Source organism: Symphalangus syndactylus, chromosome 15, assembly GCF_028878055.3.
Source record: "Symphalangus syndactylus isolate Jambi chromosome 15, NHGRI_mSymSyn1-v2.1_pri, whole genome shotgun sequence".
NCBI lineage: Eukaryota > Metazoa > Chordata > Mammalia > Primates > Hylobatidae > Symphalangus > Symphalangus syndactylus.
Window position 1 is genome coordinate 50,940,354 of NC_072437.2, and position 19,256 is coordinate 50,959,609.

The 19,256-nt window shown below is 33.5% G+C and overlaps 1 non-coding gene across 1 annotated transcript; it reads right to left on the reverse strand.

Moving 5' to 3' along the window:
• Positions 1–18,112: 18,112 nt before the first annotated feature.
• Positions 18,113–18,219, reverse strand: LOC129464238 (U6 spliceosomal RNA). The gene has a single exon (XR_008651480.1). It is a non-coding gene; the product is annotated as a U6 spliceosomal RNA (small nuclear RNA).
• Between the last annotated feature and the right edge of the window lie 1,037 nt (positions 18,220–19,256).

A 19,256-nucleotide genomic window follows, 5' to 3' on the forward strand; every position in this document is an offset into this window, starting at 1 on the left:
CCTGGGAGGCAGAGGTTGAAGTGAGCCAAGGTGCAAGGTTGCGCCACTGCACTCCAGCCTGGCCGACAAAGTGAGACTCTGTCTCAAAAAAAAAAGAAGAAAAGAAAAGAAAAAAAGACTGATAGTTGAAAAGGAAGGTTGAAACTCATCTTTCAGAAAGAAAATATCTCAATACCCCTCTGATCCATTAGGATTAATTATTTTCTATTATTATTAACAGATTTACCACTCATAAAATATTCTTTATCAAAACACAGTTCAGCTGGGCATGGTTGGCGTGCTGGGTGGTAATCCCAGCACTTTGGTAGGCTGGGGCAGGTGGATCACGAGGTCAAGAGTTCAAGACCAGCCTGGCCAAGATGGTGAAATCTTGTCTCTACTAAAAATAGAAAAATTAGCCGGGAGTGGTGGCAGGCGCCTGTAATCCCAGCTACTTAGGAGGCTGAGGCAGGAGAATGGCTTGAATCCAGGGCGTGGAGGTTGCAGTGAGCCAAGATTGTGCCACCACACTCCAGCCTGGGCAACAGAATGAGAGTCCATCAAAAACAAAAACAAACGAACAAAAAACGACAACAACAATGCATATAATAGAAAGAGAAGTAATCAGGGATAATATTCCGGTTTTTTTTATGTGCTGTGTCACTGAGTTTAAGGATAAACAGCTAAGATAATTCAATTAATTCTAGCTGAATGTTTGCTTTAACCATAAGAAAACTGTTTGATTTTCTATTTAAAAATATATTCTGGTGAGTTTGGAGGGAGCTAAGCTCAAGTGATGCAAAGGTATACTCAGATTTTTGTTTATTGTTATGTGTCTTTGGTATTATTACCTAAAATGTGAGATAACAAGTTGTAAAAAGTTTACAGTAAGCATTAGCTTAGTTTATTACTGATTGTAATAAAACTTCATTAAATAAAAAAAATTAAGTGTAAGTTAGCTGGGTACAGTTGTTCACATCTATAATTCCAGCACTGTGGGAGGCTGAGGTGAGAGCATTGCTTGAGGCCAGGAGTTCAAGACCAGCAAGGGCACCATAATGAAACCCCATTTCTACAAAAAAAAAAAAAAAAAAAGAAAGGAAATGATCCAGTGATCCAGGTGTGTGATGTATACCTGTGGTTCCAGCTCCAGCTACTCAGGAGGCTGAGGTGGGAGGATTTCTTGATCCCAGGAGGCTGGCTCTGCAGTGAGCCACGATCGCACATTGCATTTTAGCCTGGACAACAGGACGAAACCGTGTCTCTAAAAACAAACAAACAAACAAATCACCAAAAAAAAAAGCTCAAATCAATGGAGAAAATTATAGTTGTGAGGTTTGAATGAGCCTCCGAGTGTTAAAAGGTTTGGGTTTAACTTGCCGGAAACTTACTCTTTTATCTTCGAAATTACAGGTTTTACCATTGTGATCCTCTTTTTCCCATGAAACCTCTTACATTTCTATAATTATATTATATGATATCTTTAACAATATTTAGTAACAAAAATATATGAATGAATCTGGAAAAATCTTACTGGTTTTGTAGAGTTAGCTTTTATCTCTCACTCTTCTTCATATTTCGTAAGTGTTCTGCAGTGAAAAAGTACAGTACTGTCTTTTTAAATGACCATTGCAAAGATAAATGGTATTCATCATGAAGTTTAATTTTTAGGGAACATGTAAAAGAAACCTAGATGCCAGGATTTTAAAGACAATCACTTAGGATTTTTGAAACTGTAGGTAGCATTGTATGTGACTGCATAAGGTCTGAGAATTATGTTAGCATATCTTTTGTGCTGAGAAACTCCAGTTTACAATGACAACTCTTGATAATCAGTTCTGGGATAAATATTATTCTCGATCGTTATATTTTTAAATAGTGCTAAAATCAACAAAAGTAGATGAAATATTCTATAGTAAGGCATTTTCTAATTATGTTCCAAAAATTTTTGATGCAAAAATAGACTTCCATGGGGATATTAAAATAAAAAGGCTTGTTTAAAAATTTAATATATGAGAATATATCTAAATCCAGAAAAAAATATAATAAATCTCTTCTGACTCACCTCAGTCCAAACTTATTTTTAAATCAAAAGACTTAGCTTATTTTTTCAAGGATAGCATAAATATGCATGAAAAATGCAAAAGACCTTGATATTTCAGATTTTGACCTTTTTGAATATGCATTATGAATTTATTTCCACATATTGCCATTTAAGTTCACGTTCTTGTGTCTTAAGTACACATGTTTACTGACCATTTAAATTACTTACCAGCACTTATCCCTGAGAGTGTATTTACATTTTCATCTTTGTCTATAACTGACTTTGTATCTCTCCTCATTCTAGAATATATTATTCCCTGACCATGCTTTCCTCTGGATCACATTGGAAACCAGTTTCTATTACCTAGAATTCTGGCCTTTTCTATTCTCCAATGTTATCCTAAAGTTCAGGTTTTTGCTTTGTTTTATTTTGGCCTTTGTTTTGCTTTTTTTTTTAAAAAAAAAAATGTTTTTTGTCAAGTGCATTAGCGTTAGGAAAAACATCTGTTCAATTCGGGCTCTTTCACTTATCATTATATGAAATCAGGGAGATTTAAGGCTATGAAAATTTTACAAAAGCTTTCCTTATCTGTCAGCATAGCAAATGAAATAATGACAGTATGGAAGATAGTGTAGTGCTGTGCTGCAAAATAATAATTATTATTTTGTTATTAATATTACTCTCATTTTTATCTAGTGATGTTTGCATTAGAATTATTCCTAAATACAATGAAAAAACTGTATCACTAAGATCACTGATGAAAAATGGAAGACTTTGTAGTTTTAGAATGAGGTTGGAGCAGGAAATTGAAAGATCTGCCCTAAAGATCCATGCGCCCAACCATGGGAGACCTGCAGAAGTAGCTGGGGACCCTGTAAAGAGGTGAATTTCTATAACCTTACAGAATTAATATAAATGTCATTTTATTGTTTTAGTAGCTGTCTGGTAAACCTGAGCATAATGGTTATTCGATACTATTATAAATTTCATTTTTCTATATATTAATATTGCCAGCATTGCAACTGGACAAGGTAAATGGTAGTTTGAAGATAAATCCTTACTAAAGCACCACAAAGAACACTTTCTTAATAATAAGCATGATTAATAAAAATGATTCTACCACTCAAATGAATGAAGGATGGAAAAAAGGAAGGGAGATAACACATGGGAGTATTTTATCTGCTCTACTGGTACTTTCACTTATATTACATCATCCTGTGAACACTTCTTTTTTTATGGTACTAATACATACTGTCTTCACAATAAACTGCAAAGTTTCATAGTAGCTTTCCAGATAGTGATGAAATCACAAGGGTATCTTGCCTCCTAATGCTGGTTTGTGATACAGCCGAGTTCCTCTAACTGCAAAGTCAATACCATTTCCATTACACAATATGGTGTGGATATAAGTCTAAGTAAATGTGAGCTATGATATGAGATAATTCTTTCAATGAAAATAACATAGAAGAAATTGTCCCAATAATGTCCTAAATTAATTATCTCAATTTCTGTGTAGATAATATTTCTGTAGTTTGTTATGGAGTATAAAGCTTTATAAAATTTTTATAAATTCAGCAAATATTAAAAACAAATTATAGAAGAGTTTAATATATTATCTTTAAATTGTAACATTTTTTCACTCATGTTATAATATTACCTCACTTGGAAACCATAATTTAGAAACTATCTTGTTAGTAGAGTTTCTTAATATGACCTAGGAATTTTTTATGCTTTTGTAAGAAAGAACTCCAGACTAAGATGTTAAAAGGTACACTAACTGATTTGCTGAGCTACTCTGCTTCAGGCATTTAAAAATTCTGGAAACTAGAAATGTTTATAAGTTATTTTTCCCTTTATTTTGAATTATCAGTCTGTTATTAAATTTAAGATATTTAAGAATAAAATCAGAATATTTCTTCATGTTTTGACTCTGGATATACAGACAAAGGAATGCACATGCATATATTTTGTGATCAGATTGATAACCTGAAAGATAACAACAAGTTAATAATGAATTACTTCATTCATACAACAAAATTTTAATTTAACATTACTATATGCCAGTAACTAGGTTAGCGACCACGACTGTGAGTGGAACAGTCAAAGTCCTTATTATGGAGCTTAAAATCCAGCCTGGGCAGTAGCTGTTAAAAGAGGAAATTGTAAAATTACATATAAATTACAAATATAATACATGGCACATATTGTGAAGAAAGAGAAACTTCTAGTTTCCTCAAAACCAACCCAGTGTACGTCTTTTGTGCTAATGCCTAATACAATTTATGAGCAATTCTTTCACTTTTAAAAACGTCTTGGTTAGAAAAAATGTATAACAAGAACTGTAAGTAACTTTTAAGCATCCTTTTATTACTGAAATGAACCGTTGATCATGTCGTATTTTTGTTGATTTGATATTGTCTTCTGCTTATTAGTATTTTGTTTAGAATTTTTGCATTTAATATACGTAAGTGAAGTGAATGCTTAGGATGTTTTGTGTGTACGTGTCTGTGTGCAGTCTTTATAAGGTGAAAGCAGTAAAGTTAAATTTGCTTTTTCTATTCCTTTAAGTATCCTTTAGATTGCTTGGTTTGAAATTTGGCATTTTTTTTGTAAAATCATTTTTTGCGGGATCTTTGATAACATTCTCTCTTTATTTTCAGTGGAATTAACTCTTAAGAGTTTTTCTTAATTGGGGTAATATTAATAAATTATAGTTTCCTAAAGAGTTATCAGTTTCTTCAAAAATATTTATATGAAGATGTTAAACTAATATCCTAAGTGTTTTAAGTTTTTCTCTTTTGATGATTACTCTTTTAGTTCATATTTTGTATATTAATGATTTATATATTAATATTTTTAAAATTAGGTTAGTGAGATATGGTTTGTTATTTCTAAGTGCTCTGTTTTCTACTCATAAATAAATGTATTTTATACTGAATAGATTTCTTTCTGTTTCCTTTATTTTGTTTTTCTTTTTCTAAGTTCTTAATTTTTAAGGAAAATTCTTCTTTTTACTTTTTTTCCATACTGAGGCTTATTTTGTGGCATAATAAATGCCAGTTCCAGCCATGGTTTATTGTTATTCTTGTTGTTTTTCTAAACACCGCTGTGTAAGCTGATTTTTGTGTGTAAGTATGTACAAAGTCAAAGGTGTCACAAGCCAAGTCATTCACTTAACCCCTCCACAAAGCAACATTGCTTACTGGACTCTCAGTAGTTCTCTTTTCTGGGTGACATTGAGAGTATAATAAAATACTTCACTTTGATGAATTTAGGCAACAAGAAAATCTATAATGTAATTCAGCAGCGGTGCTCAATATATAGGAAATGGTATTTCCAAACAAGACACTTAAAAGTAAAACTTGCTTTAGAAAATTTGTCACATTTATGTCTGAAAAATCAGGCCAAGTGTGATCCACTATATAATGATTTTCTATTTTAATTTTAGTTATGTTCTTTTTTTTTTTTTTTTTTTGAGACGGAGTCTTGCTCTGTCGCCCAGGCTGGAGTGCAGTGGCGCGATCTCGGCTCACTGCAAGCTCCGCCTCCCGGGTTCAAGCCATTCTCCTGCCTCAGCCTCTCCGAGTAGCTGGGACTACAGACGCCCGCCACCACGCCCGGCTAATTTTTTGTATTTTTAGTAGAGACGGGGTTTCACCGTGGTCTCGATCTCCTGACCTCGTGATCCGCCCGCCTCGGCCTCCCAAAGTGCTGGGATTACAAGCGTGAGCCACCGCGCCCGGCCAGTTATGTTCATTTCTACATCACTTTTCAGAATCTATGGAGTTAATTAGGCCAATAATATGAAATCAATTTTGATGACCTTTTCTTCTTAGTCACTAATATTCATTCTATCCTCATGAAGTTCCACTTCTATCCTCTTATAAAATTAAGAGTAAAAACACATAACTTGGCATCCAGCGTCATCACTCTAGTGCAAAAACCATTGTTTTTGGTCTGAGTAACTGCAATATACCCTTAACTGGTCTCCGTGTTCTCACATTTGTTTTACTCAATTCATTCTTTCATTGTAGCAAGAACAATCTTTAAAAACATAAATCTGATAATTCCACTTCAAATTAAAACATCTCAATGGCTTCACATCCTCTTGGAGGTAAATCGGAAATCATTAACACGAACCGTAAGGCCTTGTGATGAAGAGAATGCACCCATATGCCACTAATTTCATCAGACTCCACTTTTTGCCTCCCTTACTTTGGCCTTTATATCGATTCTTCACAGATGACAAGTTCTTTTTCCATCTGGGAACCTTGTGCACTTGATTACTTTCACCTATAATAGTCACATTTTTAATTATTTCTCCTTTTCTAGGTATACATCTTTGTGTCATTTTTCTCAGAGAGGCATATCGTAGCCATCCAATCTGTAGCACCTCATTTTTCTATCATTTATCGCAAGTTGTAATTAAAGATTTAATAATATGATTATGTACCTTCTGCTTTCACTATTCTTTTAATTCCAGTTGCATGAATTATATCTGTTTACCAATGTATATCCAGCATATCTTAGCATAGTGGCTAGCCATAGTCCCTTGAAAATGTTGTTTTTGATAGATGGTTTGAATATTACCTTGCTTTTAGTAAATTTCTTTTATATTGCTATCTTGTTCTATGACAATCAGGACTGGCAGATTATCATTATTTATATGTTGTATATTAAAAAACCGAATATTAAAAGGCACTCTAAATCCCAAAGTCATATAAATTCAGAAGATAAGCTTATTTAAATTCCCATTTCCCATTAACTACAGTGGTGTTTGTTTATTTCTGTTCTTGCAATGAGCTATTTAACTGGACAATTCAAGAAGGCCATGAAACTCAATAGCGGGGCCGACCATAAAAATTATTACATTTTAAAAAATAATTGGTCTGAATTTTATCGTGAATGAAATAAAAACTAACCTTTGAGAACTTCACATGTAAAATGACTATGTATTATTAATTTTGCTGCTATATTCAGACCACAATGCTGCAGTGAAAATAATTATACTACCTACCTCATAATTATTTTGATATAAATTTTAAATTATAAAAAAGTCTGAAATGCTCATAGTTGCTCAAAGAAAATATGCAAGCAGAAAACTGAATAACAGCACATGTTAAAGTACAAAATGCATATTAGAAGTGAGCAGAAGATTAAAACAAAATTCAAGAGAAATTAAGATTTTCCCATCCTTGAAACATAAGAAACATGGCTCTCCAGAGTCAACATAAAGAGAACACCATGCCAATTAATGTGTGGCATCTTCAACAATGGTTCTACAGTAACTACCATAATGAGTTTCCTAAAGATGTGTATTCACTATTCCTCAATATAGCCAGACGGAATAAACGCAAAAATTAGTTCTATATGGAACTAACATGATAGCATCTTAATAAACTGAGGCAGAACCATCATTGGGTTTTTTTGTTAAGTCACCTTATTTGAGCAAACAGAATGGCAAGTTAAATACAAACAAGCTTATTGTGGTTATTTAGAACATATTATGCCAAGCAATAAGTCTATTCTAAAAAGAAGTCTCTTTTCTTTTATTATACTTTAAGTTTTAGGGTACATGTGCACAACGTGCAGGTCAGTTACATATGTACACATGTGCCATGTTGGTGTACTGCACCCAGTAACTCATCATTTAACATTAGGTATATCTCCTAATGCTATCCCTCCCCCCTCCCCCCACCCCACAACAGGGCCCGATGTGTGATATTCCCCTTCCTGTGTCCATGTGTTCTCATTGTTCAATTCCTACCTATGAGTGAGAACATGTGGTGTTAAAAAGAAGTCTCAAGTATCAAATTTAAATAGTTATTTCTGCTTTTAAGTTAAACATTTCTGTTCTCTGTATATACTCTAGTGAGTGACAAGAACAGCTAGCAATAGATATACCAGTATTACTCTCAGGAGTTTGATATGACAAATACAAGATTATCTAGGAACCAATCACACCATAGCTGTTTCTTCAGTTTTAGTATATTGAAAAGATTCCTTCATAGTTAGTTTTAACCCTTATACATAGCTTGCCGTGTTTGATATTTCAGGTAAACTACTATTCTAAAAGACTATTTGAAGTATTAGTACTTTTATTTAATATTAACCTTGTTACAATGGCCATTTTGTCATCTGTCAGGTAAGAAAGACTAAGGTATTTAATCTGAAGGAATGTAGCTTTATTTTTATCCCCTAAATTCTCAAATTTTGTTAGGAAGAGCCCCATAATATATATTAGCAGTTAAATTCATACACTTAATTTGAAGTCAAATACAATTCTATTATATGACTATCTTGAGAATTACTCACTAGAGTAGTGAATTTAGTAGATAAGATTAGATGATATCACGCATTATCTGAACAAGCTATAAATTCTATGACTCAGCAGCCTCATTAGTTTCTGTATCAAGGGCTCAGAGGCTAATGATCTCACACATATCTAAAATAAGACAGAGAAAGCAATAACAGTTCTTTACAATTTTGTCACCCTGAGGCAATGTATATTATCGTTATCTGGTTATTTATTGATGAGAAATGTTAAAAACTCTAGTTAAATTTATGTATTCCCTCCTGAAGTCAGATTGTTAAAAACACTAGTTTTATGTATTACCTCCTACAGCCAGATTGCTAAAACTTGAAGTGTTTTGGGTTGGAGTACATCAAAATATTCCACAACTATTTATTTATGTGGAATATTTATATTCCACAACTGAATGAAAGCTGTTTTTGATAAAAGTTGTTTCATTTTATGAAACATTTAGCTTGAATTTGTCACAGTAGATTGGATTTGGTTTAAACGGAATGTTATATAAGCCTTTAATAAAGATTTAAATGAAATTTATTTAGGAACAAGGAAACCAAACTAAAGCTAATTTTAGCTTCTCTATAATTTTTAATTATTGTTTCCTAGAATAAGAGCTTGTAACCAGTAAGGCTCTTTTATGTCGTATGCAAATGACAAATAGCAATGTTTTCAAATGTGTTTGCTAACAATGACAAACAATAAAGACAACTTCCTAAAATCCTAAAGCCAACAAGGAATAAAAATTGTTTCAGCAGCATATGGTAGAAATAGGGTTTTTTGTCATAGCAGAAAAAATAAATGATTGACAAGAGGTTCAATTTATGAATATACACACGGAAAATGTGTGATATCTCAGTAATTAAATTGTAGACAATAGCATATCCCCAAGTGTAAGGTAGCATATAATGTTATCAACAGCTAGGTGAAATTATCCCGCTTGACACATCATCCAGAATATGATAAAATAGGTAAGGATAAATTACTTTTTTCAAGCTGCATAAACAAACGGTAACGAGCAAAATAAGAGAATATTACTATGAAATAATTACGGATAATTTTTCATTTTAAATTAAGTGATTTAGTTATCTGTTCATTCTAAGAATCATAAATAAACATAATATCAACATAATATTTTTTTCTGCTATCTATATATACAGAATACCTTTATGGCTGGAAAATTAATTTGTTTAATTAGCTAAGATTACTCAATAGAGATTTTGTAGTGGAGTGAAATTGGCTTTAAATATAAATATTAAAATGTCTTATCATAGTAAACTAAAAGCAAGCTACTTAAATCTTGCTAAACTCTATTTATAGTTTTCTCACCATAATAGTGAGATAACAACAAAAATGGACATAAATTTATGGTTAGAACTGAGATGTCATATATAAAAAATGATGCAAACAAATAAAATTCCAAATTATTTGAACATCAGCCACACATGTGTTATCTGTGGACTGAAAGATTTAACCAAATATAATTCTTATTTATTCGTGTTTTGACAGAGTAGTATATTTTGAGCCATTCTAGTTGAAATTTTTCTTAATGAGCTTCTTTTACTTGAGATTTTGGAAAAAGTAGAAATAGTTCATAAAAGTCGGACCCACTATATATGGATGACTTATATGCAGAGTTACTATTAGTTGATTTTGACATATACATTCATTCCAGTAATATTATAATTGTGCTTCTCATTTGAAGGTGACTCTAACCTCATCAGTTACTCTACACATTAAGAGAATCTGTCTTAGTACTACCATGTTAGATTTCACAAATATTCTCAATTAGCTGATTGTCTTTTGAACTATACAAACTACAGACTGTTCTGCAATGACAATTTCTCATGTATAAACTATGCATTCAACAAAGGTCTAATATCCAGAATCTATAAGGAACTTAAATTTACAAACACAAAACAAACAACCTCATCAAAAAATGGGCAAAGGACATGAACAGACACTTCCTAAAAGAAGACACACACGTGGCCAACAATCATATGAAAAAATGCCCACATAACTAATCACTAGAAAAATGCAAATCAAAACCATGAGATACCATCTTACACCAGTCAGAATGACAATTATTAAAAAGTAAAAAAATAACAGATGCTAATGAGGTTTCAGAGAAAAGAGAATGATCATATACTGGATGGGAATATAAATTAGTTCAGCCACTGTGGAAAGCAGTCTGGAAATTTCTTATGAAACTTAAAACAACTACCATTCAATCTAGCAATCCCATTACTGGATATATACCCAAAGGAATATAATTCATTCTTCCATAAAGATATATGTGCTTTTGTGTTATTCTCAGCACTATTCACAATAGCACACACATAGAATCAACCTAGATGCTCATCAATAGTGGACTGGATAAGGAAAATGTGATACATATACTCCATGGGATACGATGTGCCCATAAAAAGGAATGAAATCACGTCCTTTGCAGCAACATAGATGGAGCCAAAGGCAATTATTCTAAATGAACCAGTGCAGGAACATAAAATCAAATACCACGTTTTCACTTATAAATTGGAGCTAAACATTAAGTACACACGGATACAAAGAAGGGAACAATAGACACCAGGGCCTACTTGAGGGTGAAGGGGAGGAGAAGGATGAGGATCCAAAGACTACTTATTGGGTACTATGCTGATTACTTGAGTGACAAAATAATCTGTAACCTCAACCTCTGCAACACGCAATTTACCCATGTAACAAACCTGCACATGCACCCCCAAACCAATATAAAAGTTTTGGAAAGAAAAAATAAATACATCAATTAATTAAAACAAAATAAAAATAACATTAAACACAGGTCATATTACATCTTTCTTCTGTAGTCAAATCAGTAATATTATTGTGAAAACTAAAAATATATTTTAATTTTTAAATTTCAACTCATACTCTGGGAATTCTTTTCCTTTTACTTAAGATAATTTCTAGACAATTTCTAAATTTCCTTCATAAGCCACTGTTTTTTTAACTCTATGTATGTGAATATTTCAGCTTATGTCTTACATTTATTAGAAACTAAATAGAGCAATTTTACATTTTTAATAATACCAGAAGCAGAAAGATTAACTACAAAAATAATTTTTAATGTTTCACTCTCTATTTTACAGAAAACACAGGAGAGAGATCAAAATAAATGACTCCATACATTCAAAAATAAACATGGAATTTAAATGTAATCATCATGGGCTTACAGAAAAAGCAAATCCCAAATTTAGAGTTTATATGTAAAGCTGCTGTGTTTTTCAACATTATGCGTGGACCTCATCATGTTAACATAGTAAAGTCTATGAATCCAAAATATAAGCTAATATTATTATATGTGAGGAAATTAATCAATATAAATATAACTTGGATGCTCATGCACAGCAAACAAAAAGGAATATTAAAAAAAATATAAAGATAAAATATAATCTTTTCTAATTTGCATACTTTCAAAATGCTATAGAAAAGTATTTCCAAAGTGGTGAAGCTCTGTTCACTTCCGGCTCAAGTCAGGTTCACAACTCAAGCCTGTTTGTCAGCCTCTATTGAAATACATCATGTCAAATAATTATTCTTTGAAAAGGGGCTCATTAAATATTTATGTTCTTGCACCATAGGAAAGGTGTTTTTTTTTATATTTGCGTTTAATCTAACCACACATTCAAGTAAAACTCCCCATGATAGTAATCTGAACAATTTCACCTTCATTTTTCCTTCAGTATATAAGGTGAGGCATGAAATTCACAAAAGCAATGCTATTGCTTATTGAAAACATATATATATACACACATATATACATATATATATTGAATGTTGAAAAACACAGCAGCTTTACATATAAACATATACGTATATATATATATACGTATATATGTGTATATATATACAAAAGTGTATATATGGACGTGTGTGCGTGCGTGTGTGTGTGTGTGTGTTTCTGACTTTCTCAATGCCTTTATATTTTTTCTGGCTTGCAAATCCCTGAGGTTGAAATCCTATTTAAAGTTCACATTTGAGTTTATAATGGTTCTGTTTGTGTACTGATTTAGATTTAATCAGAATGCAAAATAAAAAGAACACATAACCTTTTACATCTAAAACGGATTACATAACGTTTATAATTAATAAGCATTACCCCATGGGTAAATGGCATTCTGCATGACAATTTTATAGCATCATTAATAATCAATGGAAAATGTCAAAGTACCCAAATGTCAAAGCATTTTATTTACCTTGCAAATATTGTACTTATAAAAAATGGTGTCACACCTATGAATTGATAGTAAAGTTATCATTGAATTTAGGAAACAATTTATAGGCACACAATGAAGGAGTTAAATTATTGCCTAAACTTATACAAGACCTCCATGAATAGTGTATTTTTAAAAGCTGAACTTTTAGCTGAGTTTGTAATGTCAATTTAGAATTAATGAAGGTATTGTAGTGTGTAAATATGTGATTTGCCAGGGAGAAATAAGAATGACCCAACAATTTGCTGAGTATGGATTCAAATCAAACTCTTAACGCTATGATAATTGTAGCTAACAGTTTTGCTGACTGAGGGCTCAATTGGAAAACAGACAAAGTTAATTATTCTATAATATATTTAGAACTCTATTGTTGAACGTTATTTCACTTCATTTCAATAACTGAAACTTGATCACTCGAATGAATGTCTCTTTGGATATTCTCCAATACAGGCCATTTCTGCCATCTTTTAAAAATATTTCTACTGGAAAAATAATTGTGTTTCTCAAGCTTCCTTCTCAGTCTTGAAAATCTTTCTGCTGCTTCTCACCTGACAAACAGTCTCACTTTTGAAGGTCATTTATGACATACTGACCCCTAATATCACAAGGAACTTTATAGCATTCCTTATTTCTTCCTTCCTTCTTATTTTTTTCATTCCTTGTCTGTACCTCCACAGAGTTTGTGAATTTTTAATGTTACTTAATGTGACTTAGGCACAGTGCTATATACTAAGGTTAAAGCATTAAATGAGATACAGTTTCTGCTTTCAAGAAGATTTAAGCTCCAGCCTGTTCCTTGTCATTGCTTTTGGAAGATTCATCATTCACATTAAATTATCTTCTATACTCTGTTTTCTAGCTGCTTTGATCACTTCAAGTCTAATCACATCACTTGCCACCTCATTTTCTTCATGCCCATTAGCTACATTCTAAATAGAATCTCTTTTTCTTAATTCTTCAAAGTTCACTTCAATATTCCTTTCATAAAATGCTTGCTGAATGTTAACGTCTACATCTTGTAGCATTGTCTGTCAAAAATAGAAGCATGTTTTACCAAAATATTCATACCTGAAATAAACAAATAATCATTCAGGGCCTAGTATACACCAGGAATACATTTACTTTTATTACTGGCTTATATGTTGACCATGACCTCCTCATATGCAAACAAACATAAATTGTCTTTGAAACTGCATCTCTGCCTAGAAGAACATCTTGTTACCTTTTTAATTAATATTTCTTGGAATGAATCTATATTCTTCAAAACAATACTAAGGATGATATTAGTATTATCATCCCGTAAATCTGTTAATATGTCTAGAATGATTAAATTATCCCACAAATGATCACTTGCATTAAGCTAAGTAGATAACCAACGTCACATGTCAAAAAGGAGTATTTACTGTCTTTGTCACATACATTTCATATCTATGTAATGAAATAAATATAAAATCTAATAAGGTATCTTTAATAGTTATTTTAAGTCAATAACAGAGACAGCATTAAAATGTTTCAAAGAGCAATATTTGCATTTTTTTTCCATTTTTTATTATACTTCAAGGTCTGGGATACATGTGCAGAATGTGCAGGTTTGTTACGTAGGTATACGTGTCCCATGGTGGTTTGCTGCACTCCCTCAACCCATCATCTACATTAGGTATTTCTCCTAATGATATCCCTCCCCTTGCCCCCACCCCCCAACAAGCCCCAGTGTGTGATGTTCCCCTCCCTGTGTCCATGTGTTCTCATTGTTCACCTCCCACTTACGAGTGAGAACATGTGGTGTTTGGTTTTCTGTTCCTGTATTAGTTTGCTAAGAATGATGGTTTCCAGCTTCATCCATGTTCCTACAAAGGACACGAACTCATTCTTTTTTATGGCTGCATAGTATTCCATGGTGTATAGGTGCCACAGTTTCTTTATCCAGTCTATCATGATGGGCATTTGGGTTGGTTCCAGGTCTTTGCTATTGTGAACAGTGCTGCAATAAACACACGTGTGCATCTGTCTTTATAGTAGAATGATTTATAATCTTTGGGGTATGTATCCAGTAATGGGATTGCTGGGTCAAATGGTATTTCTAGTTCTAGATCCTTGAGGAATTACCACACTGTCTTCCACAACGGTTGAACTAATTTAGACTCCCACCAGCAGTGTAAAAGTGTTCCTATTTCTCCACATCTTCTCCAGGATCTGTTGTTTCCTGACTTGTTAATGATCACCATTCTAACTGGCATGAGATGGTATCTCATTGTGGTTTTGATTTGCATTTCCCTAATAAACAATGACGATGAGCTTTTTTTCATATGCTTGTTAGCCACATAAGTGTCTTTTTTTTTTTTTTGAAAAATGTCTGTTCATATCCTTTGCCAACTTTTTGGTGGGATTTTTCATTTTTTTCTTGAAAATTTGTTTAAGTTCCTTGTTCATTCTGGATATTAGCCTTATGTCAGATGGAAAGATTGCAAAAATTTTCTCCCACTCTGTAGGTTGCCTGCTCACTCTGATGATAGTTTCTTTTGCTGGGAAGAAGCTCTTTAGTTTAATTAGATCCCATTTGTAAATTTTGGCTTCTGTTGCAATGGCTTTTGGTGTTTTAGTCATGAGGTCTTTGCCCATGCCTATATCTTGAATGATATTACCTAGGTTTTCTTCTGGGGTTTTTATGGTTTTAGATCTTACATATAAATCTTTAATCTATCTTGAGTTAATGTTTATACAGGTGTAAGGAAGAGGTCCAGTTTCATTTTTCTGCATATGGCTAGCCAGTTTTCCCAACACCATTGATTAAATAGGGATTCCTTTCCCCATTTCTTGTTTTTGTCAGGTTTGTCAAAGATCAGATAGTTGTAGATGTGTGGCATTATTTCTGAAGCCTCTGTTCAGTTCCATTGGTCTATATATCTGTTTTGGTACCAGCACCATGCTGTTTTGGTTACTGTGGCCTTGTGGTGTAGTTTGAAGTAAGGTAGCATGATGCCTCCAGCTTTGTTCTTTTTGCTGAGGATTTTCTTGGCTATATGGGCTCTTTTTTGGTTCCATATGAAATTTAAAGTAGTTTTTTTCTTTCTAATTCTGTGAAGAAAGTCAATGGTAGCTTGATGGGGATAGCACTGAATCTATAAACTACTTTGAGGAGTATGGCCATATTCATGATATTTATTCTTCCTATCCATGAGCATGGAATGTTTTTCCATTTCTTTGTGTCCTCTCTTATTTCCTTGAGCAGTGGTTTGCAGTTCTCCTTGAAGAGGTCCTTCACATCCCTTGTAAATTGGATTCCTAAGTATTTTATTCTCTTTGAAGGAATTGTGAATGGGAATTTGCTCATGATTTAGCTCTCTGTTTGTCTACCATTGGTGTATAGGAATGCTTGTGATTTTTGCACATTGATTTTGTATCCTGAGACTCTGCTGAAGTTGCTTAACAGCTTAAGGAGTTTCTGGCTGAGGCAATGGAGTTTTCTAAATATACCATCATATCATCTGCAATCAGAGATAATTTGCCTTCCTCTCTTCCTATTTGAATACCCTTTATTTCTTTCTCTTGCCTGATTGCCCTGGCCAGAACTTCCAATACTATGCTGACTAGGAGTGGTGAGAGAGGGCATCCTTGTCTTGTGCAGGTGTCAAAGGGAATGCTTCCAGCTTTTGCCCATTCAGTATGATATTGGTTGTGTGTTTGTCATAAATAGCTCTTATTATTTTGAGATATGTTCCATCAATACCAAATTTACTGAGTGTTTTTAGCATGAAAGGGTGTTGAAATTTATCAAAGGCCTTTTCTGCATCTATTGAGATAATCATGTGGTTTTTGTTATTGTCCTGTTTATGCAATGGATTACGTTTATTGTTATGCGTATGTTCAACCAGCCTTGAATCCCAGGGATTACACCGACTTAAATCGCATTGAATAAGTTTTGTAATGTGCTGCTGGAGTTGGTTTGCCAGTATTTTATTGTGGATTTTCCCATCAATGTTCATCAGGGTTATTGGCCTGCAATTTTCTTTTTTTGTTTTGTCTCTGCCAGTTTTTTGGTATCAGGATGATGCTGGCCTCAAAAAATGAGTGAGGGAGGAATCTCTCTTTTTCTATTGTTTGGAATAGTTTCAGAAGGAATGGTACCACCTCCTCTTGTACCTCTGGTAGAATTCAGCTGTGACTCTGTCTGGTCCTGGGTTTTTTTTTTGTTGATAGGCTATTAATTACTGTCTCGCTTTCAGAACTTATTATTTCTCTATTCAGGGATTCTGCTTCTTTCTGGTTTAGTGTTGGGAGGGTGTATGTGTCCAGGAATTTATCCATTTCTTCTGGATTTTCTAGTTTATTTGCATAGAGGTGTTCATAGTATTCTCTGATGGTAGTTTGTATTTCTGTGGGATCAGTGGTGATCTCCCTTTATCATTTTTATTTTGTCTATTTGATTCTTTTATCTTTCTTCTTTATTAGTCTGGCTAGCAGTTCATTTTGTTAACCTTTTCAAAAAACAAACTCCTGGATTCATTGATTTTTTGAAGAGTATTTTGTGTCTCTATCTCCTTCAATTCTGCTCTGATCTTAGTTATTTCTTGTCTTCTGCTAGCTTTTGAATTTGTTTGCTTTTGCTTCTCTAGTTCTTTTAATCGTGATGTTAGGGTGTTGATTTTAGATCTTTCCACCTTTCTTCTGTGGGCATTTTGTGCTATAAATTTCCCTCTAAACATTGCTTTAGCTGTGTCCCAGAGATTCTAGTACATTATGTCTTCGTTCTCCTTGGTTTCAAATAACTTATTTATTTCTGCCTTAATTTCGTTATTTACCCAGTATTCATTCAGGAGCAGTTTGTTCAGTTTCCATGTAGTTGTGCAGTTTTGAGTGAGTTTCTTAATCCTGAGTTCTAATTTGATTGCACTGTGGTCTGAGAGACTGTTTGTTATGATTTCCCTTCTTTTGAATTTGCTTAGGAGTGTTTTACTTCCAATTTTGTGGTCGATTTTAGAGTAAGTGCTATGTGGTAAGAAGAATATATATTCTGTTGATTTAGGGTGAAGAGTTCTATAGAAATCTATTAGGTTTATTTGGTCCAGAGCTGTGTTCAAGTCCTCAACATCCTTGTTAATTTTGTCTCATTGATTTGCCTAATATTGACAGTGGGGTGTTAAAGTCTACCACTATTATTGTGTGGGAGTCTAAGTATCTTTCTAGGTCTCTTAGAACTTGCTTTATGAATCTTGGTGTTCCTGTATTAGGTGCATATATATTTAAGGTAGTTAGCTCTTCTTGTTGCATTGATCCCTTTACCATTATGTAGTGTCCTTTTTAGTCTTTTTTGATCTTTGTTCGTTTAAATTATTTTTTATCAGAGGCTAGGATTGCAACCCTGTCTTTTTTTTTCTTTCCATTTGCTTGGTAAATCTTCCTCCATCCCTTTATTTTGAGCCTATATGTGTCTTTGCATGTGAGATGGGTCTAGTGAATACAGCACACCGACAGATGTTGACTCTTTATCCAATTTGCCAGACTGTGCCTTTTAATTGCAGCATTTAGTCCATTTAGATTTAGGGTTAATATTGTTTGCGTGTCATCCTTGTGCAGGGGCCATGTTATTCTCCTCTGTATCATTCCAATTTTAGTATATGTGCTGCCGAAGTGAGCCCTAAGGTTAATATTGTTATGTGTGAATTTGATCCTGTGTTATGATGGTAGCTGGTTATTTTGCTGATTAGTTGATGCAGTTTCTTCATAGTGTCGATGGTCTTTATATTTTAGTTTCTTTGTGCAGTGGCTGGTACCGGTTTTTCCTTTCCATATTTAGTGCTTCCTTCAGGAACTCTTGTAAGGAAGGCCTGGTGGTGACAAAATCCCTTAGCATTTGCTTTTCTGTAAAGAATTTTATTTCTCCTTCACTTATCAAGATTATTTTGGCTGGATATAAAATTCTAGGTTGAAAATGCTTTTCTTTAAGAATGTTGAATATTGGCCCCCACTCTCTTCTGGCTTGTAGTGTTTCTGCAGAGAGATCTGCTGTTAATCTGACAGGTTTCCTTTTGTGGGTAACTAGACCTTTCTTTCTGGCTGCCCTTAACATTTTTTCCCTTCATTTCAACCTTGGGGAATCTGAAGATTATGTGTCTTGGGGTTGTTATTCTCGAGGTGTATCTTTGTGGTGTTCTTTATATTTCCTGAATTTGAACGTTGGCCTGTCTTGCTAAGTTGGGGATGTTCTCCCGGATAATATTCTGAAGTGTGTTTTCCAACTTGGTTCCATTCTCCCCATCACTTCCACGTACACCAATCAAACGTAGGTTTGATCTTTTCACATAGTCCCATATTTTCTTGGAGGCTTTGCTCATTCCTTTTCATTCTTTTTTCTCTAATCTTGTGTTCATGCTTTATTTCACTAAGTTGATCTTCAAACTCTGATGCCCTTTCTTCTGCTTGATCAGTTCGGCCATTGATACTTCTGTATGCTTCATGAAGTTCTCGTGTTAAGTTTTTCAGTGTCGCCAGGTCATTTATATTCTTCTTTGAACTGATTATTCTAGTTAGCAATTCCTCTAACTTTTTATCAAGGTACTTAGCTTCCTTGCATTGGGTTAGAACATGCTCCTTTAGCTCAGAGGAATTTGTTATTATCCACATTCTGAAGCCTACTTCTGTCAATTCATCAAACTCATTCTCTGTCCAGTTTTGT